At 41.7% G+C, this 22,899-nt stretch overlaps 1 protein-coding gene across 3 annotated transcripts in view; it reads right to left on the bottom strand.

The window, feature by feature from the left end:
* The window catches only part of C8H4orf19 (chromosome 8 C4orf19 homolog), a 40,936-nt gene extending 20,302 nt beyond the window's left edge, over nucleotides 1-20,634 (bottom strand). For 2 of the 3 annotated variants that reach the window (XM_063310075.1, XM_063310073.1), the window contains exon 1: nucleotides 20,535-20,634. The gene's annotated coding sequence lies outside the window, so the exon portion shown is untranslated. The remainder of the gene's footprint in view (nucleotides 1-20,534) is intronic. The other variant, XM_063310074.1, reaches the window with a different exon arrangement.
* Nucleotides 20,635-22,899: the final 2,265 nt, after the last annotated feature.

The raw sequence follows: 22,899 nt of genomic DNA, 5'->3' as shown, positions 1-22,899 counted from the left end.
CATTTGCGCTCTCTAAAACCTGCTTCAGAGAATTCTCCTTTTGCCTGGTCCAACTGAGATTTGGAAATTGGAGATTTGAAATTGAGATTTGGAAATCTCCAAATTATGCATCTGAACTCTGGCCATAATGATGGGAAATATACAATTTTAATTCCAAATTAAAAATTGCAGGTAGACTTTTACTCAAAAGCCAAGAACAACTTGCTTTAGGAAACAGAAACAAATAAAATTCACTTGTCAGAAAGCACACCTAAAACAAAGATTCTTGCACAATAAAGTGCATGGACATTTTCCAGCCTTTGGGGACATCCAAAGTGAAGCCTGTTTCTGATTCATGGTTCAGGAAAGTGTGCCAGATGCCAGATGTCAGGTGTACCATTTATTTATCTAAAGTCAGGGCAGTTAACATGAGTATTGGAGTGTGCAAAGCAGCAGAGTGCAGGAGCATTCCCCCTCTGTAGTTGTCTCCAATCGCCCAGCAAGTCCAACTACATTCCAGGGTGAAGTCTCTACCTTGGCTCATCCTTTGCACTCTCCTGCAGATGAAATTTAAGGAAGGCACCTGGAGGCCCTGCTGAGAAAGGTGGTGTCCCTACTGTCTAAACAGCAAAAGTGTCTCTTAATTCCTTTGGTCTCCCTCCATGAGATTTCCACCTGCCTCAAGTCGCTCTTTGTATGTTCTATTAGAAGCAAGATCTGTGTTTTCATATTGTTTCTTTGGAGTACTTCCATAGGTAGAACGTATGGTTCCCCAAACCTCTTCCCTGAACCTGTAGAAGATTAAAACGGAATCACACATACACCCTACCCCAGCTTTTCAATAATGGGTGCTTGACAAGTAGAATGTTGAATGCATAAGCTGATTCCACTGAAAAGTTTTGGCTGTTGATGATGCAAATAAACAGTGAAGTACCTTCTCTGATGTTATACTGTATACGAAGTGGCCCATTCAGTGGAAAGAAAAAGACTTCAGTGTACTGCCATCAATCCCATGTTCCTTCCCACCTTTATAAGCTTCCTTTGGGCTCTGTAGCCAAACCTGGTTATCACAACAATGGAGTTAAACCTTTACAAATTGCCCTGGACCTCTTTTGCAGGGGATGCTGAAACTAGATTGTTTCCAGCAACATACACAGCATTTAATGCCACAGCTCAACTTTTTACAAGGATGAGGCAGAGAACACACAAAACAGGTTTTAAAATGCTTTAAAGTTTTAAAGTCTTAGTTTGGTCTAGTGGTTAAGGTGCTGGGCTAGAAACCAGGAGAGTTCTAGTCCCACCTTAGGCCTGAAAGCCAGCTGGGTGACCTTGGGCCAGTCCCTCTCCCTCAGCCCAAGAGCCAATCAGGTGTGGTATGAGAGTTCTAGTCCCACCTTAGGCCTGAAAGCCAGCTGGGTGACCTTGGGCCAGTCGCTCGCTCTCAGCCCAACTCACCTCACAGGGTTGTTGTTGTGGGGAGAATAGGAGGAGGAAAAAGGATTAGGTATGTTCACCATCTTGAGTTATTTATAAAAATAATAAAGACAGGATAGAAAACAAACAAACAAACAAATAAATAAATAGCTAGCTAGCCTAAATTTGACTGTTGGGCCCAGTTCAAGGTCTTGGCAGAAATCTCTGCACAAATGGAGTTGTGCTTACAAGGAATGCCTTCCTTTTTACATGCTCTTTTTCCTAATAAAAAAATGAATGTGTTTCCTTAGCTTGGGTTTGAATTTCCCTGGGATTAGTTTTAACAGTTAATTCCAAGTGCTAACACTGTAAGAGAAGAATAAAACCTTCTATCTACATATTTCATATCATGAGTGCTTTTCTAGATCTAGCATGTCTCCCTTTACCCACTTTTGCTCCAAACTAAAAAGCCAATGGTGCTTTCTTGCATGATTCTCTGTAATCACTTTGTCTTCTTTTCCAAGCCTAAAATACTTGGTAAAGAACGACAATATTCCAAATGCTGACATCTTCCCCACAACATTAAGATTTCTGTTCCTGATCAACCTACCACTAACACTCTAATGCACAGGTGAAGTAATTTTGGTTGAGTAATGCTACAGGTACAAGGGAAGTGAGAGTATGGGGCATTTTGCACCACTCAAATCTTGGCATCTAATTTTTATCTTGTAACAGCAGCAATAGAACACAGAGCTAGCCAAGCTGCTGTTATTGTGGGACACCATATTTAGTTGTGGAAAATCCATCATCAACAATTATTCTGGAAAGCCATTGATTTATTAAGTGCCATCAAGTTGTTGTCTCTTAGCAACCACACAGATTTTCTACATGACACTCTGTCCCTAACCATAACCTTAACATTGTCTTTCAGATCTTCCGATGGTGGAAGGCCATTAGATGTCAGCAAAAAGATACAGAACATTTGAACTCTTTCCCTCTCTCTAATGGTGGCCCAGAATTTTGCATCCTAAGATGATATGAAATGTCTTCTTCAGTAGCTATCTGAAAAATGACATTCTCTCAAAATTCCGCACATATACCAAGCCCTAAAAGGTTTCAGCCATGAAAACTCACTGAATGGTTGCAATATTCACAGTCTCTCAATGCAACCCACCACACAGGGTATTGTAACAGGGAAAAAATAAGAGAGGGAATGGTATTTATGTGCCCTTGAGCTTCTGGAGAAAATGACGGATATAGATCTGAATAACAGGAATAATAATAAAGCTTTCCTGAATAAATATGGGGCCTAAAGATGATTAGATATAATTATTGCTAATGATTTAGAAAAAGTTAGATCAAATTATAATGCTAATAATATTGATGGCATACAAGAAATGCAAGATGATTAATAGGCCTTGGTTAATGCCAATTAACCAAACCCCATTACTTTGAGAGACTAACTCCCTAGTCACCATAACAATATTTTAATTTGTATCTTGATGCTTGCTTCAAAAGTCTCAAGAGATGTAATATAATAAAAGGAAACTAGAATTCTGAGCCCATCATATTAGTGGATTTCAATATACTATTTCAGAATGGGACTAAACATCTCAGAATCTCCATATACTGTAATTCTGAAGCAGTTGTTTAATCAAAACTAAGTGGAATTTCCAAAGCATGTAATCTTTTAGCAGAGATGCACCACTGAGAAGGATGCACACTGTGAACAGCCTCATTTTATGACTGAGCCACAGAGAAGGACATTTTAGAACATTCTGGTTCATTGGGACAACAGGGTTTATATGCAAACATGGAGGTCTGCAAAGGCAGCAAGTGATGGCAAACTGTAAAGGTATGTGGGAAAGACCTTGGGAGACTGGGCCTAGAAACACTGCCAAGGGAACAGTCAGATAAGAGACAGCATAGCCTGCAACTGGATAGTGGATGGGGCAGGTGGCTCAGAAGGGACGCTCCCTAGTTTCTTGGGCTGTAAAGGAGATGGGGGGAGAATTGTACTTTCAGACATGCAAGATTCTGTCAATGTAGCTGTACAATAAAGTAGAATTAGCTCATTTGGTTGTGATTCCTATCCAATTTACCCCGAAAGGCTGACAAAAAAGCACTATGACATCATTGCACAAACTACTGTACATCATAGTATCATTTGTACTATGATGTCATGATGGTGTGAGAGCACTTAAGTTTCTATTAGATACCTACATTGGCAGATGAAGGTTTTCAGCTCCCACTGCCCAATTTCTAAAGCAGAAAACAGCCCATTAACAATCCTACTTGCATGCAGAGAAGCTAAATTACACTTTCACTGGACTTTCCTTGAAATAATCCTCTTCTACTGCAAAATCTTGCTCCCAGTTCACCACCTGAATCAATTGGCCCACCTTAAAAAAATAATTAGAGGACTTAACAGCTTTGTAGAAGGAACATAAATCCGATCATACTGACAAAGGGCAACTAGGAGTGTGATGTTCTAATCAAGCCTTTATCTCTTCAGGGCATTGTAAAACTGTCCTATTGACTGGAGGGCAGCCTACAATCTACAGATGAGGGAAGTAGTGTAATTGTGAGGCTCCTCCAAACAAAATTCTATTTTCCTCCTCCTGTTGAATGGAAAGGTGTTTGATTTCTTTATCTTAACATTATTTACAATCTTTCACAGGCCTGCCTTGGAACAATGCTTAAAAGCTGAAGCAAGCATTTGTTCCTTTAAGAGATTTAGTATTGTTTGGCATCAGACCAACCTGCCAATTCATCCATTCTTCCCCTCTCCAGAAGAATAGGGTCTCTGTTCAAACTTACCAACCCAAACAGGAGTACAATGACTCAGATACAGTGAAGCTGTAGACATGCACCACAGATAAACTTTGATTTTAAAAATGAGCAGCAGCTACACTAGAAAATGTCCTCTACTCCCATCATCTTATTCTGGTCCCTTATGCCTTGAACAGGAAGGCCTGGCCTGCTATGGTCCATGGGGTCATGAAGAGTCAGACACGACTTAACAACAGCAGCAGCAAAGCCTTGAAAGAGCAGGCTGACTTAAAAGGAACGAAGCCACTAAAAGTTTCTCCATTTATGTCACAGCCTTCATGAGCCTGGGAAACATGAACCTGTTTATTAAAGTGGAAATCCTCTTGCTTTTCCCTCACCTTGATGTGGATAATCACTTGTTATGGTGATGTTCTCCAGAATATGCAAACTGCCTGTGGTGCATCTCTCTAGGCTAAAGGGTGGACATGACCTTATTTCTGAAGTCTGCTCAACATAATGAAAGCAAGGGATGGTATTGCTGAAGTTTGCTGTTTTTGTTTTGTAAGCATATTTAATAAGAAATCAGGAAGGGAAAGAGAGGAGTAAATCCAGCTTTCATTTATTTCCTTGCTGTCAAAATGGGAGACAAATATATAAGCTTTCAAAGATCACCTTTTTAATCCCAGACGATGGGGCAAGCGGCAAAGGGCCAAAGGATCTACATGTGTGTTAAGCTTTTTTCTGTGATCAGTTATCGATCAGTTCAGTAATTCCAGAAAGAAGAAGGTGAAAGGTGAAGCCAAGATGCTGCTCACAGAATTCCTGGGGTGTTTGTCAAAACCTGCAAGACTGTACGGCATTGTGATGGAAGGCCTGACCTTTGGACGGGCAGCTCTGAATGTACAAAAGGGGCAGGGCTTCTATTGCAACACTGCATTTCCCCTTTTCCAGTTTTACCCCTTTCCACCCAATGAACACTGCTGATGGTGCTGGAACAGAAACTGTTTTAGTGGGCTCTCCACATATGTTCCTTTTTGTTTTCATTTTATTTTGCTTTGATCTCCTTCCTTCTTTTTACTTGTTGGCTTACTTTTTTCTCCTAATGTGTTTTGATGAATTCAAGACCTTGAGCTACAACTTAAAGAAAGGCTCCATTTTTAACTTTCTTGGAGCAGCCCAACTTCTCCAGATGTTGCCCATCTCCCTTGCCTTTTTTCATTGATTTCAGATATGTCTAAACCCTGTAACTCCATGAGGTGAACAATATTTCATAAAACAATAAGACTAATGAAATGCATAAAAAATGTATATAATGCCACATAAGGAATCCGGATCACAGCGGATTTGGAAAGACTTTGTAGTGTCTGCTGGGGGCAGGAGGGTAGCTGGGGCAGGGTTAAAAAAGGGCAAGATGATGGATTGTTTGCCCTACCCATTTTGTATCTGTGTGCCCATATGTACAAAAACAGTGGGGCTTGCATCACAAAGCTATGCCTGCTATCTTACCTTTTTAGACACTCCACAGATGCCACAGGAAAGACCTAACCTGCAGTTTGGCATCTTAGTTTAAAATAATATATAAAAGCCTTGTTTTGCCATCAACGTTGTGTATCCCATAGCTTTATTTATTTATTGGATTTAGGATTTAGCCCCAACACTCTTGAGGAAACTCTTGGCAGTTTATAACGGCCGTTGATACAAAGTAATAAAATGTCCATGGTACAAACAAATAAAACAAAAATAACACAGTAAAACCTAACTTGCATGGTGCAATCACTGTATCAGCTCATACAGCAAAGTCTGCTTTTAATCCCTTTAGGACAATCTACAGCCTTCAGCCTATGTTTGAAGCCCCTGCAAACCAACCATTCAGCACTTGATAACGTAAAACTCAACATTCATTAATCCAGGTGTAAGCTTTTGCATGTTATATGAACCAGTCTGAGAGCCAGTTTGGCATGGTGGTGAAGGCACCAGGCTAGAAACCGGGAGACCGTGAGTTCTAGTCCTGCCTTAGGCACAAAGGTCCCTCTCTCTCAGTCCTAGGAAGGAGACAATGGCAAGCCCCTTCCAAAAAACCTTGCCAAGAAAACTGCAGGGACTTGTCCAGGGAGTCTCTGAGAATCAGACATGATTCAATGGATTAAAAAAAAAAAAAAGAACCAGCCTATGTGTTCCTCCAGTTCTGCCTATGCTGTTATTCAGGGTCACTTCTGGATGGCAGTTGTCCTTCCATGTGTGTTGCTAAGTTGTCTTTCCCGCCTGCTATACAAACCCATCCACATAGTTCTCTGTGTTCATCAGAAAGCCTCAAATACTGCAGGCTTAAGATTGTTTTAAAAAAATTAAATTGCAACTACCCAAGATGGGGGAAAAAGAAAACAAGAACATGCTGGGCAGCCCTGTTTATTCTGGGTTACCACCCTGCCACTGCAGCCTCAAATGTTAAAAATATGACCTTTAGTTCCCTAACAGTGCCTTCTCCTGCTTCAGCTGGTGGGCAAACATGTTTATTCAGAGCTTGGGAAGCACCATGGAAACAGGAATAGCCATATTCCCCCAGATGAGATGTCTGCTGTTTGCACCATACCTACACATCAAATAGATGAAGGAGGCATAGAAAGATGTAAAAGGAATACCTATTTTGTGGAGAAAACTATGTGTGTCAAAATATGTCAACTGGTATGACAATATTACAGAACCATTTATCAGCCTATTAATGCCAGTCCGTTGTCACAAACATATAACACCATGATCTAGATATGTATAGTTTTATGCCATACATCTGGGTGAATGGGTATGGAAGATGGAGTCCTTGAAACCCAGTTAAGATTTTAGTTTATGCAGCATATGGAAAAGATGCTCAGATAAAGGTATCCCAAGTGGGGGAGGAGGTAATGCACTTACAAGTGGGCACTTCCCAACATGGATTAAGATCTAGATGGAAAGGGTCTCATACCATAACTGATTGCTTATCTCTTGCAATTGGTTATGAGTAGACTGAATAGATCAAAGGAAAGGAAAACAACATAAATCTGCAATTAAGGATGGAAGACTAAGATTTGAATGCTCAAACCTTCCTAGTTGGGAATATGTTTGAGATGGATATGCAGCCTTGAAAAAAATACTAGCTTTACAAAATATTTGAAAGACCTGCACGTCTTCAATATTTATTTATCATTACTAAAATATCCCTGGGGAGATATTACTCAAGTTAAAGTGGATTATGGAATGCTATCACAATGGTGGTAGCAGGATGTAGAGTTTGGATATCTCAGTTGTGGGCCAAAGTAACTTTATGAATACCTCAGGCATGTTTCCCCAGAAACTATGTCCTAGTAGTAAACAGGCCAGTTTGAAACCGGTGCAGTGCCAACCTTTTCACCACTATTTGTACTAAGTGAACACAAACTGAACGCAACCCAAAAACAATCATGGTTATATATCTCACAGGCATTTCTAACACCAGCAGACTGGGAATGCTGCTTTTTTTTTTGTATTAGATGAATCCAGTTTTGGAAACTATGTTGATGGCTGTTGGAACTGTAACATTATTTTTCACATATAAGTGGTGGAGTTGGGAGAGGGACCAGGTAGAAACACAGAAGTAGACAAAGGGATTTTGCCTGAAATTTAGTGTCTCATTTAGTCTCTTTCAAAGTCAAAATTGCTTTGAGTCAGTCTTGACTACTCCTGGCGACTACAGGGAGAACTCCACGCAATTTTCTTGGCAACATTTTTCACCTTTGCCTTCTTCCTAGGGCTGGGAAGAACTGATCCAAAATCACCCAGCTGGCTTCCATATCTAAGGCTGGCCTAAAACTCAGGTTTTCTCACTCCTAATCCAGTACCTTAATCACTAGACTCATTGCCAATATTTGGCAACCACATATTCACAGCCAGAGAACTGAAGTGCTATGAAAGCATTCAAAAATGTCAATCAGCCAAGCTGATTTGTCATGCAAATATTAAACAATAACCTTGTATGTTGGCTACCATAACTACCTGAAGTATAAAAGGTGGCATATATCACACAGCAGCAGGCTGTCCCAGATGGAGAGGCCTTCCTGAGATGATGACGCATATTAAGAACATGTTTTTATTTATTTTTATTTATTTCTCATACTTTTATCACTGCCCATCTCCCCCACACGAGGGACCCTGCGCGGTTAATGTTCAAGGAAGATTTAAATAACTTGCATATACAGTGTGCTGTCTGTCTACCCACAGTAATATTCCACAGTGGAACTCAGAACTGAAACAGGTGGGAAGCTAATGGCATGGTGAACTGTGAGTACAAGAATTCGTAAGCGAGCCAAACATGCATGGGTATAATATCACCCCGGTATTCAAATGTAATGTCCAATGCACCAGTTGTACCTAACTTAGCATATACCTTCTTGGCCAGTTAAAGTACAACCAGATGCATGTCAACCAGTTATGCTTTGATCAAGCATGATTAAATTTAATAGTTCCATTACACAAAGTTAACGCAAGTCATCAGTTTCTGGATTCTGCTCAGTGGAACCAGTGGTTATTTATTTATTTAGCCAATTTATCAGCTGCCTCAGTTGACACAGCAACGCTTTCAGCATCCTAAATGTGGGTCATAGGAAACATTTTTTAGCTCTAGAATGGCTACTTTTGAATGCTTTTGATATAGAAGCCCTCAGAGATCTGGTGGCAGGGAAGGGGGCGTTGTGATGAGACATGTGCCATGAGATCACGATGCAAACACAATGCTTTGTATTGGGATGTTGCTGGACTTCATTTTCCATCAGCATTATGAAGAAGGCTTTCATAATAAAGGAATGTACAGAGCATCCTAAATTCAAGAACACTCAATCTTTTGCCTGAATATGGTCCATAGCCGGCTAATCCAAACTCTTAAAACTCATTGGGTCCACTGGAAATATATCAATCAAACTTGGCAGACCACTTATCCACTAAATCAGCAAAATGCTTTGTGGAAAATCAAACTGATGCATTCCAGTTAGTTGCCAGTCAACACTAAATATAAAATAAGAGTTGGTTATTCGCCGTACTGAAAACCGGGTACATACTGGGTTTTAAAAGATTTGGATACCCTTTGCAAGGGGCTGTAAGGAAAAAGACTTGTTTACAGCCTTCCTGTGTATGGAATTGTACATATATTCAGAGATAATCCCCAAAGAATTTGTGTAATATCTAATCACCTCATTTTCCATTCATTTTGACTCTTAGGTTGTTGCCATGAAACACATCTCAGTTATTGGTGACTTAAAAAAAAAGAAAAACAACTGAGCAAACAGTTCAGACAATTGAAGTATAAGCCTGACAAGAAGACATCCAGTAAATTCATGGGGAAAAGGACTCACAAGGAAGAATAGAAGCATGACAGCAAATATTGGTTTTTCCATGCCCCGCCCCAAGCAGAGGAACCAAAAGTAGAAACTTTAGTATGACAACAACAAGGACTCTGTTTATAGTAAGGTCTACCGATAGCCCTCCGGGGTGAAGCCAAGGCTGGAGGAAATAGTTGGAGTCTCTGCACTTTGGTGCACCTGCAAATTTAAATGTTAGAGCAAAGAAAAAGAAGATTCCATTGGGTGAAGATGTGGGAGAGAAAAAGTGAACAAAGGAGATTATAAACTGGAGCAGCCATGGACAGTTATCCACTCCTGGGCCCTCAGATCTGGCAGATCTTCTTAAATTCTGCCAGGGGGTGAATTTCACACACAAGACAAGTATGGTTGGGATAGCACTGGGCCATCCATTTTGCTAGCTATGTGAAAAAAAATAGAGATTTATTATCTCTTATCTTCCCACCAGTCTTTTGAAACATGGAATATCATTTAAGAAGATTAGAAGCCTGTCTGTAGTTTTGAATATTAAGATCACTTTACATCTGCATGGAAATCTATGGAAACACAGCAGGGCTTCCATAGATATAAAGGTACACTTCTGCTCTCATGTTAATGGTCTTAGGCGGCAACTGGGCAACCTGCTGATGTTTCTTAAAATCCACCCTCAAGGTAAATGATTTCACAATGAAAAAAACACGTGAGATTTTTCGTAGAGAAGAAATAAGGGCAATGTAGAATGTATTTTTGGCCTTGTAGATTTGTCTCCCATTTTGACACCAAAAGAATAACATAATGAAGGCTGGATTTATCCCATTTCAGACATATGTGCTACTATTGCCATCAGCCCCAGCCAGCAATAAAGGGAATTATAATCTTGTGGATTTGGAGGAAGACAGGGTTGGGAAAGGCAGTTATGGTATTCCTTGGAGCCACTTCTAGTCACTTGTCCTACTAAAGCTTTCACCTTGATGGGAAAATTATAATTATTCTCCCCACTAAAGTTACCTCTCCCCACTAAACATGCAACGGAGAGCCAGTTTGGTGTAGTGGTTAAGGCCCAGATTAGAAATCAGGAGCCTGTGAGTTCTATACCTGCCCTAGGCACAAAGCCAGTTGGGTGATCCTGGCCAAGTCGCTCTCTCTCAGCCCTAGGAAGGAGGCAAGGGCAAACCACTTCTGAAATCTTGCCAGGAAAACTGCAGGGACCTGTCCAGGCATTCGCCAGGAGTCAACACTGACTCAAAGGCACACACACATGCATCTTGTAGTATTCGACTCATGTCCTTTAAATGTATGCAAAAATGTCTCTCATAGGATTGGAAACTTCCTTGGGAAATGCAAATTTCTCCCATCACCGCTACACAATATTCCATCCTTTCTATAGAGAGACTAGAAAGAATGAAAATATTGTTTGTTGTGCCTGAGTAAAACCCCCACCAAGAGATATACACCAGGTACTTGCAGTTTCACATGTTAAACTCACTTCACTTATAACATAACCTCCACTGCTGGTAGTGAAGTAGAACATGGACCTCCAGACTGTGGGCCATAGGAAGATTCATCACCCCACAGGGCCTAAACATGGCTTCTGCTGAACCACGGTTCCAGTGCCCTTCCCCACCCCTAAAACTCCTCTTCCCAGGAACTACAAACTGATTGAACCAATATTCTTCCACCATTTAAATAATACCATGTCTTTCTGCCTTGAGGGGGATTTCAGTGGAGGTATAAAGTAAGTACTACTGTAAGTACTTGACCATGAATCATTCCCAACTGAGAAAGGCACACACCAGAAATAACTAATACTAATACTACTACTAACTAATACTAATTGGATTTACAAATACGGTGGAAAGGACCACACCAGGTAGTAAAGACCTTTCCAGGTAGAGTTCATTTCAATTTATCATATGGTATTTCTCAGAAAATGATGGTCCTATTTTTTATTTGTGCCGTTTTGTCCTCTTTTCGGGGTGGGGAGTGGTGGAGTAGGAGGAGTATGAGGGAGCAGGCTTTAATAAAGAGATTGCCCTGTCCAGGATGGCACCCAACTGGCTGGTGAATTAGAAAGCTGAATTGAAAATTACTGTCCTAACAGCCAGGAACCACGCTGAGACAAGGAATAGGTCTCTAGCGTTTTATTACTGCTACATTAGACAGAAAATCCTAACAAACTGAAGAAGCGTGGGAAAAACCCAGACAGATAAACCCCCAAATTCAAGGCGGGTCTGATCTGTGTCTCTTTGAATGGCTGCTTAACTCCTCAGTACTACGCATGCGTTTTCCCCCCTGGATAGGGGCCCCCTCCTGCTCACCATCAGTACTCATGACAATTACTTTGCCCTCTGGCTAAATCCAGTTCCCTGACTCCGAAGATAAATGTGATTGGCATCCAAGGCCACAACTTCTCCTTGGCTGACAAGCATGTCAAGGACCATACACCAATGGTGGACAGGTTCAGGACCCTTATTAGGGGGAATCTGGGGAGGTTTATGGTGACATTTAATTTCTAAAAACTAAAAAAAAGAAGAATGCAAAAAGGGATTGAACATTTTGGTCCCACCATCTCTGGGGGTTCTGAAGGCCACCAAAAAAAAAAAGTCTGTTGGGAAGCCTCCCATGATCCCTAGGGCACACATTTTGCACCCTGTCTAGAGGTCAAGGATATCTGCACTGAAGAGAGTGATAGGCTTTAAATATCCCACTTCTACAATTTTATAGTGCCAACACCTGAATTTCTACCCAACCAGCAACTGTTCAAGGCAAAGGAAATCAGCCAGGAAAAAAAAAGTGCCACTTTTACTCCTGATCATCAGCTTGCCAGCAGGAAAAGTACTGGCTGTTTAGCTTTTGTTTTCTGGATTGTTTTCTGTACCCAAACAAAATGAAGCTATTCTTTGTTAATTATCTCATTGTCTGCAGCCATGCATGGCGTGTGCAGTAAAAAAATCAACGGGTACTTTCAGATATGGGAGAAAGCCACTGCAAAGTGGTGGAGCATGGAAAGTAAGTTCGTAACCAAGAGAGGTTATTTTGCAACACGGGAAAGGAATTAAAAATTTAAGACTGGAAACGGTGGAAGGAATCCAACATATGGGAGAGAAAAGAATATAACTGATCAAGTTTTCAAACTGTATGGAATATTCTCATCGTGATATTCTGGATTTGTCCCACTGTTCTTTTTTTCTTTCCACATGCAGCTCATGAAGCATTCACAAGACATACATAGGCCTTTGACACAAAAGAAAGAAAACAAACTTCTGCTACCAACTAGAGTTGTTCAAACTTGGCAACTTCAAGATGTGTGGACTTTAACAGGGCTGGCTGGGGAATTCTGGGAGTTGAAGTCCACGTACCTGAAAATTAAACTACTTAAACTACTTTTCTCAGCACAAGCATTTATGCCTTTGCCATGGGTAACAAGTGGATTTAATTGTGTGCAGGCCTAGTCCTAGTATGTAGACCGTACTTGTTTTCAAACTCCTTGCTTTTAAATGATGGTTGAAATACCTGTTAAATCATTAACTAGTACTGTCACTAGTACTTGCCTCTCCAAGCTGTCTTGAATTGTTTCACAGGAAGGTAAGTTTTTCTCAGCATTAGAGATGTGACAATGGGGAAAACCACTCTCGTTACATTCCTGAAGGCACAGGGTTGTTGGATGGATGGGTGGGGGTGAGTACAACATATTTTCTCCTGTAAATTACTGGGAAAAGAGGCATTTCAGGATTGCGGTGTTTCCTGGAACAGGCAACCTTTGGTAGCATAGGTCAAATTAATTTGGTGGCTCCACAACAACCATTAGGAGGGTAGTGATGCAGAATTTATAGGATTGCATCACACATGGAGCAGGAGTTTCCAACTTTTTTTAATGCAGGGAATGAATGCTGAGGTTTTTTTTTTTTAATTAGTTTTTATACATTGCATGAAGCCCAGGTTTGCAACTTGAGGCTGCAGAGCTCTATGTGGCTCACAAAAAACTCTGGATAAATCCTCCAGGTTGTTCCAAATTGTGCCACCCATTTTTCATCTTTGACTGAAAGGAAGAAATCCTATTTATGGAGTAAAAAAGGCAAAAACTCCTCTGAATTGAGTTTTGTTCCTGAAACCATAGCCACATCAATGTACTTCTTTTGGCAATAATATGGAAATAGTTTTTTGTCACTCCCCTCTGTAGATTCCATCTCCCCCACAACCTTCCAGTCCAGCCTAGAAAGTGCCACAAACAACAAGTAACTCTGAACTTGCTTGTAGTTTCCTGAGATCTTGGTTGGCTTAATTAACATATTATTTCAGTAGGGATTTAGAAAAGATGATTGAGGTAACTGCCTTCTGTGAAATATGCATCCTCTGAAGGCAGCAGCCAAGACAAAAATGGGTAGGTAAGAAGGCAACAATTAAATTTTATTTAATCAAAATTAAAATTAAAAAGAAATGCAATTTGTAAGATCAGCTGTATTTGGCAGGTGTTCTGGCACATCAACATTTACTATTTGGTAGAATATTCTGGAGGGGCTCAAGGCTGTGCAACCCTTCTTTACAATAAGATGCATCCTTGATGCTCAAAGGTACTGAGATTCTTTTTTTAAAGAGAAAATATGCTGTTTAAGCAGATTTCAGAAGAGTAGATCAATCATGTAACTGTAATTGAGCCTTGGAGGAGAGTGTTATGATTACAGTTTTCCACGGATGGTCATTGAAGTTCTGATGCTTCATAGCATAAGAGAGAAATGTAGAACAAAGTATCAGTTTTTCAGATGTTTCCTTCACATAATGAGAGGGGCTATTAAACTTCAGGTTCTAGTTAACTTTTAGTTTTTCTGTATCTCAAAAATAGACTTGGTTTGGTAACAGATCACAGGTCCATTAAATGTCAGAATGAAGTGACTGACTCATAAAACCTAGGTTGGGCCATTCATATAAGGGAAGTTATCATATGGTTTGGTTAGTTTGGGCTGAGCAAGGACCAGCTACACTAACATGTTCTTCTTTTACAATTGGTTACTGCTGGCTGTGGGGAAGAAGTAGCTTGTCTCCAATCCTGTGTCTTCTTGGAACAACCTATATACCATTGGTAGACACCAAAGGAGGACAGGACAAGAGGATACTTTTTTTGCCCACTACCAGAAATAATAGTCAGAGGATCTCATAATGCCACTGCCACTGAAATAACATCATGCAATTCTTTAAAGCCTTCTCACTTGATACTAAGACAGCATCTCATGGATCCAGCAAGATCTATGGCTTCTTGCTTTCTTGGCCTCTGCCATGACTCTAGGTGAGCAAAGGAGGAAAACCTCTCTGTACTCACTTCTTCTACAGCCTGCAGAAGTTCAAGAACTTCTGTCATGTCTCCTCCCTTATCTGTAAGATTTGCCAAACGTTCCATCATCAGCTGCTCTGACTTTGAAAAGAGCCTCTTGTGAGCCATCAAAAAGTGATATATTGTTGGAACACTGAGAGTGAGCCCAATCTGTAGGCAGAAGGTCCCATTTCAAGACCATACGTTATTGTTTATTTGTTGTCCAACCCAATTGCCCTAAATTAAGTCATGGCAAACAGTAATCTTTCCCTATACAGTAGGACTTGTTGCCATCTCCAAATCACTTGGGTTGCCCTCTTCCACATTTTTCTACTTCACTGATATCCTTTTTTAGATGTAGTGGCTGGAAATGGATAGAAGTAATACCTGTATCAGGAAGAGGTTGGACCTTGATTTCCTTCCAATGCTGTTCTCTGATGGCACAAATGGTACTTCAGATATTTCCTACAAATTTTCAACTTGCTATCTGTCAGCTTCTTCTGCCTTAATATCACCTACATTTTGGAAAGCCATTAATTATGGATAACTGATTCCATACTTGCTTCCTGTGTCTTTTAAATCTCTTTCTTATTTCACTCCTGGTTGGAAACAACAACAACAACAACTCCTCCTCCTCCTCCTCCAATAAATCACTTATTTAAAAAAGCAACTTAAGATTGCACCATAATGCACTCCAAACTTGAGAATAAGCCCTAGAAAACATTCAGTTTACTTCTGAATAAACATGCACAGGGCAGATCTGTGTGAAATAGATAAAGCACTTTAGAATCTTAACTCATTTCAGCAAAAGAGCTAGAGTTCTTACTCCTGAGAAAACAAATTGCTGGGTGTGCAGAGAAGCATCCAGTCCCTTTTATTATAACCCTATTCTTATTTTGAATAATAACTGGACATAAACTGGGTAGGGGTTGCCACATCCAGTCTTTAAACGAAATATGTGAGATGCATTTGATTTTGTAATATTCCTGGCACATTAAAACAAAGAAAGAAAAACAAAGCATAGCAAATATTTGGTGACGAGGACACTGCAACAAATCCATGTGTCTTCAGCATAAAACAGGTAGGCTTGTCATGAGTACTGATGGTGAGCAGGAGGGGGCCCCTATCCGGGGGAGGGGGGAAACGCATGTGTAGTTTAGAGACTTTGAGCTGTCATTCAAAGAAACCCAGAACAGACCCGCCTTGAGTTTCGGGGTTTATCTGTCTGGGTTTTCCCACGCTTCTTCAGTTTGGTAGGATTTTCTGTCTACTGTAGTAGTAATAAAACACTAGAGACTTTCTCCTTGTCTCAGCGTGGTCCTTGCTTAGTCAGGACAAGGCTTTTCCTAAACAAAATACTTTCTTGTTACTATGTTTCAGATGAAGATTTCACACCCCCAAGTGCTAGGGATGAAGAATGCGTTAAGTGTGAGTAGTCCAGTTTTATGAGAGCCAGTTTGGTGTAGTTGTGAAGGCACCAGGCTGGAAACCAGGAGAGCTCTAGTGAGTTCTAGTCCTGCTGTAGGCACAAAGCCAGCTGGCTGACCTTGGGCCGGTCCCTCTCTCTCAGCCCTAGGAAGGAGGCAATGGCAAACCACTTCTGAAAAACCTGCCAAGAAAACTGGAGGGACTTGTCCAGGCAGTCTTCAAGAATCGGACGTGACTGAATGGATTAAAAAAATATCCAGTTTTAAGGAGAACTTGGCCTTGTACCTCCACAGACAGTCCCTTTGCTCTTCCTGTCATGTGAATGGACACATAAACCAAGAAACCACTGTGGATCTTAGTCTCCCGTGATGTGGGAACTCAGAAACTGAAGGCTAATGACTTGGAACAAACCCAGATATAACACTTTAGTTAAAGTTGCCTTTCAAATCCTAGCGTATTTGGAACCCTGTGGGCATAGCTTCTATTTTTCCACGATGGAAAACTGCTGTGGCTGTGTGGTGTCTCCACTCATTTCTGCAAAGTGATCAAAGATGCTGAATCAAAGGAGATGCATGAAGAGTTCATGCATATCTAGATGAAGACAGGATGGGGTTATCCAAACACAAACATTCAAGAACAGCAATGGTTATTCATCATCCTTTCCTCAAACCTTCCTTCTAAATCAGGACAATCTCAGCAAAGGAACCATCTGCATCCTACAGAGGTACGAGGTCCATAATTCCCATTGGCAGTGGCATCTGGGAAGTCTTACAGGCAGTAAATTGGGCCAGATTACTCTAAAACGTTATAGAGGTGTTGAGGATTTTTAAAATCATTCTTATACTGTAACACTCTTGCTCATATATGTACCAAAGATCTTCTCCTGAGGACCTCACCACCCAATTCATACTATGACTATCCTTTTCCCCCAGATCATAGACATTCTGCTCATTGATTTAACAATAGACTCTTCTGCCCTGCCTTTAAAGCAAGATACTGAATTGCCCACAACAGGCAACAATTTGATTCAACAATATTTAACTTATATTGAGTCTGCTTGTTTCGACTATAATATATTTGAAACTCAAGTCACATTTCCACTTAAGAGAAAGCAGGATGGAAGGAAGCCAGTGAATTAGCATCCTGTTTCCATGAAAACGCCTTAGCACGCTAAATCCATGCTAAGCATCCCACATGTCACAAGGGTGTTCTTGCTTGGATTTGGATGCTAGGCTAGGTGAGACTTCATTAGGACTTAGATGGGAGATCTCCATGGAACATCCTGGGACAAACCACCTGCTAAAAAAACCTACACAGACACATCAAGCCCGACTCAAACTTTACAATTTACGTGTCTAATCCAGTGTTTCTCAACCGTGGCAACTTTAAGAGGTGTGGACTTCAACTCCCAGAATTCTCCAGCCAGCAAGGGGAATAAATGGTGTGAGTTCTTTAATAAAACGTGGTAGTTGGACAAGGTGCTACCCAACTACTTCCAATAGCTTTTATCGCTGTTTGTAATGTTTGGGATGGTTTTTATTTTATTTTATTTTAATTCTGTTCTGCCCAGAGTCACTCGTTGAGAGGGGTGGCCATATAAATTGAATAAATAAATAAATAATAGTTGTCAGGGGCAGCCGATGGGGGCGGGGGTCAAAAAAGAAAAAAAATGCGTATAAAAGAAGTAATTTCCCCCTTCATCCCAACAAGTATAAACAGCTTAAAAATTTATATGTTTTTTTTCTTTGCTATGTTTTTACAAGCTGGCTGGGGAATTCTGGGAGTTGAAGTCCACACATCTTAAAGTTGCCAAGGTTGAGAAACACTGGTCTAATCCATGATTTGTTGTCCAGAAAGCAAGACCTCCATATCTGCTAGGCAACAGTTGTTTAGAATCCCTCGCTGCTGGCTATGCAGGCTGGGCTATGAGAATTGAAACCCAACAACATCTCAACAATCAAAACAAGGGAGAAGCAGGGAAAAGTTCCAGGTCACTTTTAGAAAACTCCTCTAACAACTCTGGCAGATTTTATGAAGTCTCCCTGCAAGCTACAAAGTTCATCTTTCCAGGAAACATCACAACCCCAGCACACAACTTGAAAGGAAAAGCACACAACTGCATCGCCACTGGATCCCTTCCTTTGAAAGCTAAATATAGACATCGGAACTTCTGAAGCCGGGGGAAAATGATCCAATTGGGGGGGGGGAATTCTGCTCAAGGGTTTCCTGGCCTGCCCTGGGCTTGTCCCCGTACAACCCAGCAGTTTGCAAAGGGGAACATGGGCCACCTCCATGCATTTGCTTCTGAATGGAAACATTTCAGACCCTTCAAAAGGCAAGAGGAGCCACTGATGGTCCTTCAAATGTAGGACTGGCTCCGCGCATCATGTTAGGAAACCTTTTGACCTTATACATTTTAACTGCCATGCAGGAATTTCAACTTGTTTGGTCAATACAGAAAGCAACACCTTCTTTTAAAAATATTTCAGGCTCGGGGAATTCTATGAAGCATGCCAGAAAAAGATACAGCTCCTGAGTTTTCTCTTCAAAAGGGCTATTACTCTTTCCCCTTTTTCTGTAGTACAAATACAGGCTTCCAGGTAATCATTTACCACCTTTCCATCTGGCTTGGAGGTTGCAATGTCTCTAGAACTCCAGTGGGAATCACGTATAGAAAAATAAATATTAGGACGATCAAACACAGCTGCTCCCAATAAGGCAACTCAGCAAAATACCAGTTACACCACTGTGCTCCAAAGCAACTCTTCTGGTGATTTACAGACAGCTTCATTTCAAGAAACCATTTCTGGAGGTGTCCAAGTGAAAACAACCAAGAATAGGTTGATATCTACTCTGCCATACTTTCGTGGACTAGCATCAGATGAAGCCCACCAAAGCTTATGCTACAATGAATGAGTAGCTCTACTGAGAACCCATATTTTTTATCCTTCCAACAATCTGGTGAGGTCGCTTAGGCAAAGAGGCAGTGATTAGCAGAGCAAAAGTCAGGGTACGGGAATTTAAACCCAGGTCTTCCACGGACCAAGCCCAATCTAGTTTCCACTGTGCCACGCAACCTCTTTAAAAGTGCTGGGAGATTTCTCTGCTTCTCGGTTCCAAAAGTGGGCCTAAAGCAGGACCTCCTTTGGGGAGGTGCAGACAGAGGTCAGGGGAGGTGTGAAGAACCGTTTAGTTACAAATCCGCCTTTCCCAAAGTTTCATTGTCTTGTTTTCATTGTTCATTTGTATTCATATTGGTGTTTTGGATTTTTAGGGGAGGAGCGCACATTAAGATTACACTAAAGGGAGGGGTGATGGGAAAACGTTTAGGAACCCCTGGCCTAAAGAGAGCAATCTCCTAACAGGAAAGAATCAAAACAAGCTCCTTCTAAGTTTCTTCACCATGTTAGATTGTTCAGCGTGAAGAACTTAAAAAGTAAGAGACATCCTGACAAGGTCACTTTCTTCTAACACTTTGTGTCCCAGCAACTCAAGCCAAGACTTGACACCCTCGGCGTAGGTATGATTTGCTATCAGATATGCGTTGTTTTTCCCGATTTTGGAGTAAATCTTTCGGCATTGCTGCCAGCCAACTTCCCAGCTTCCAACTTCGCTCACTCCACCTGCCCTAACGTTGACTCATGCCTTTGTGAGCCTTTCACACACAACACTGGAGCAAGCTAAATCTGCCCCATGCAGCATAGTAACACACATTGCCAACACACGGTGTTTTGTTTCAAGGATTCTAACAATGTCGCTGGGACTAATTGGGGCTGGCAGTTTCGTGTATGTGTGAAGTGGCTTCCCCTGTTTTAAGTTCTTCCTCTCAACAATTCCACATCCCCCCCACCCCCATCTGAGATCCCCATGGGATCGGTGACTCCGATTCAAGTCCTCACTGAAGTGCAGAACTCACTGAGTGATTTGGGTCAGGCATGGTCTTCCAGCGCAGCCTACCTCACAGGGTTGTTGTGGAACTAAAAGGAGTGATTCTCTCTCTCCCGCCGCCGGTCTGTGAGTTGCCTGGATTCTCAGAGGACCGCAGTCCACAAATCAGAATGATGAAGAAATGACTCCGATTCTTCTCGATTTAGTTTGACAAGTTGAAATAAATCGCGGCGCTGCCTCGGAGGAGAGGATCCGGGAAGAACCGACTCCCGGTCCTCCCGGAGATGCAGGTGGGGAGGGAAGGTGCGCGGGCGATCGGCAGACGCACAAGGGCAACGGCAGGCACACCACCCCGGAGAAAAAAGTTCCGCAGAGGAAAAACTGCGCGGGGCAAGCCGGGCACCTACCTGCCGCCTCTGGGCCGTTCCGGAAGCGAAGCCGGCCGCGGACCGCGCTGTGCCATCCCCGGAACCAGGTTTCTCTCTTTGAACGCGCTGCTGCCTCTTCGCAGGAGCCCGTGTGCCTGGCCGCCCCTCATTGGGTAGCGGGCGTCACGTGGCCGCCGAGGACAAGAAAGTTTTGTCAAGTTTTGGCGTGCGGGATCGTGCCCCTCTTTTCTTGCCAGAGTGTGTGTGTGTGTGTGTGTTGGGGGGGGGACCTCAGCCGAGGCGGGATTAAAGGAAGAACTGGAGTTTGTTTGTTCGTTTGTTTGTACGAAAAAAAGAAAAACAACCCAACAGCCCATTTTGCTCGGCTGTTTTCCGGGGGGGGTGGGGGTTGGAATTTGGGGATGCCGGATTCCTTCAGAAGTCCCAGGAAAAGCTGCTAGGGAATTTGAGTCAGAGTCAGGATCGGTGCCGTTCTGCGACGTAACTTACTCAGAAGGAAGTTGCGGTAAAGCCAAGGGGTTGTACTGCCCACTAAATGGCTGCATAAGATAGTCTGACACTGAATCCTTCCTCTCTGGGAAACCGATGTAATAGGGCGCCCCAACCCTCAGCCTCTCCTATTAGCTGGTGTTTAGGATGCTCTGCTCCTTCTTTCAAATCCTGGCCAACATGCCATCGTGGAATAACAAATCTGGGTGGGAAAACATCCCGAAAGCAAGTTTTATTGCCAAAGAAAACTACATAAGCCTCTGATGCTTATGCCCTTTAACAAATGGTGTGAGTTCTTTAATAAAACGTGTTAGCTGGACAAGGTGCTACCCAATTACTTCCAATAGCTTTTATTGCTGTCTGTAAAGTTTGTGATGGTTTTTATTTTATTTTAATTCTGTTCCCGCCCAGAGTCACTCGTTGAGATGGGCGGCCATATAAATTGGATAGATAGATAGATAGATAGATAGATAGATAGATAGATAGATAGATAATAGTTGTCAGGGGCAGCTGATGTGGGGGGGTCAAAAAAGAAAAATTGCATATAGAGAAGTAATTTCCCCCTTCATCCCAACAAGTTTAAAATAATTAAAATAATTTATATATTTCTTTTCTTTGCTATGTTTTTCCAAGTATAAACAATTTATGTATTCCTTTTTTTTCTCTGCTATATTTTTACTTTTTTACTTTTACTTTTTCTTTTTCTGCACTTTCTATTCTTTCTTTTTCTTTTCTTATTTTTTGTACTTCGTGTTAGTTTTTATCTGGTTAACTATAATGCTTAATAATTATAAAAAATTAAGAAAGTAAAAATGCAAAGAAAAACCCACCTTTTTTTCACATGCATTGACAGATGTAAAAAAGGAACAAGACTTCAATCACATGGGCATGGCCACCATTTTGACTTTTTGACCCCCAGATGCCCCAGTGTGCATGTCCATGAAGTCATCACAGCTGAGCTCAACCACAGAAAGTCTTCTCCTTTACTTATTCCCAGCAATAATCAGGAACAAGTTTACCAATGACCAAAGGAAATCTGTTGGCCACTGACAAATTTGTGTGCCGCAGATAGTTATACCAAGTGTCTTCTCATGCCACGTAGAACCACAAATTGGCCCACTGGTCTTTCAGTATACTGTGTTTTTGGTTTACAAATCAGTGTGTCCACCAACTCAGCAAATTAGGTTCATTCATAAGATGGCTGGCTGTAAACGTGGATCTTGCAAAGCTTCTCACACTACAGAGATCAATAATGATCAGGAAATACTTGCACATCAGGTATCAGTACAAGACAAAGCTACAAGGGATGGATGAGACTTGCAACTTTAAAGAGAACTAGAGCCACAGTAGTATTCAAAAGCCAGTTTGATAGCATGGTTAAGACACCAGGCTAGGAACTGGGAGACCGTGAGTTCTAGTCCTGCTTTCGGCACAAAGCCAGCTGGATGACCTCACTCTCAGTGCTAGGAAGAGGCAGACAATGGCAAACTCCTTCTGAAATCTTGCCAAGAAAATTGCAGGGACTAGTCCAGGCATTTCCCAAGACTCAAGACTTGAAGGCACCCCACCCCCCCTCCCCACAAAAAGTCAGGCCTCACAGCATGATCTGAACCAGTGTTTGCTTTGTTCCACTGATTTCAATCACAGACCCACTTTCAGGTTCAATTCAATTCAGAGTGAAGCAGATGCAGCATTGGAGCTTAAGAGGATGCTATGGTGGTCCAAAGCGTGAAGGTTCTTGCTTTGTCTCAAAGGTGCTTTCAATGCTATGTTTGGTCAGAAGGATCAAGAGCTGGACCCCTTCCTCCTGACTGGAAGGGGCATGCAGGGCTGCAAAATAAGTAGCCATTCAGCTTCCTTTGTTGTAGCTCAAGAACTGCTCACATTTGGGCTT

Source organism: Candoia aspera, chromosome 8 (genome assembly GCF_035149785.1).
Source record: "Candoia aspera isolate rCanAsp1 chromosome 8, rCanAsp1.hap2, whole genome shotgun sequence".
Classification (NCBI taxonomy): domain Eukaryota; kingdom Metazoa; phylum Chordata; class Lepidosauria; order Squamata; family Boidae; genus Candoia; species Candoia aspera.
Note: the sequence above shows the minus strand (reverse complement) of the source record. Positions and strands in the feature narration are given on the sequence as shown.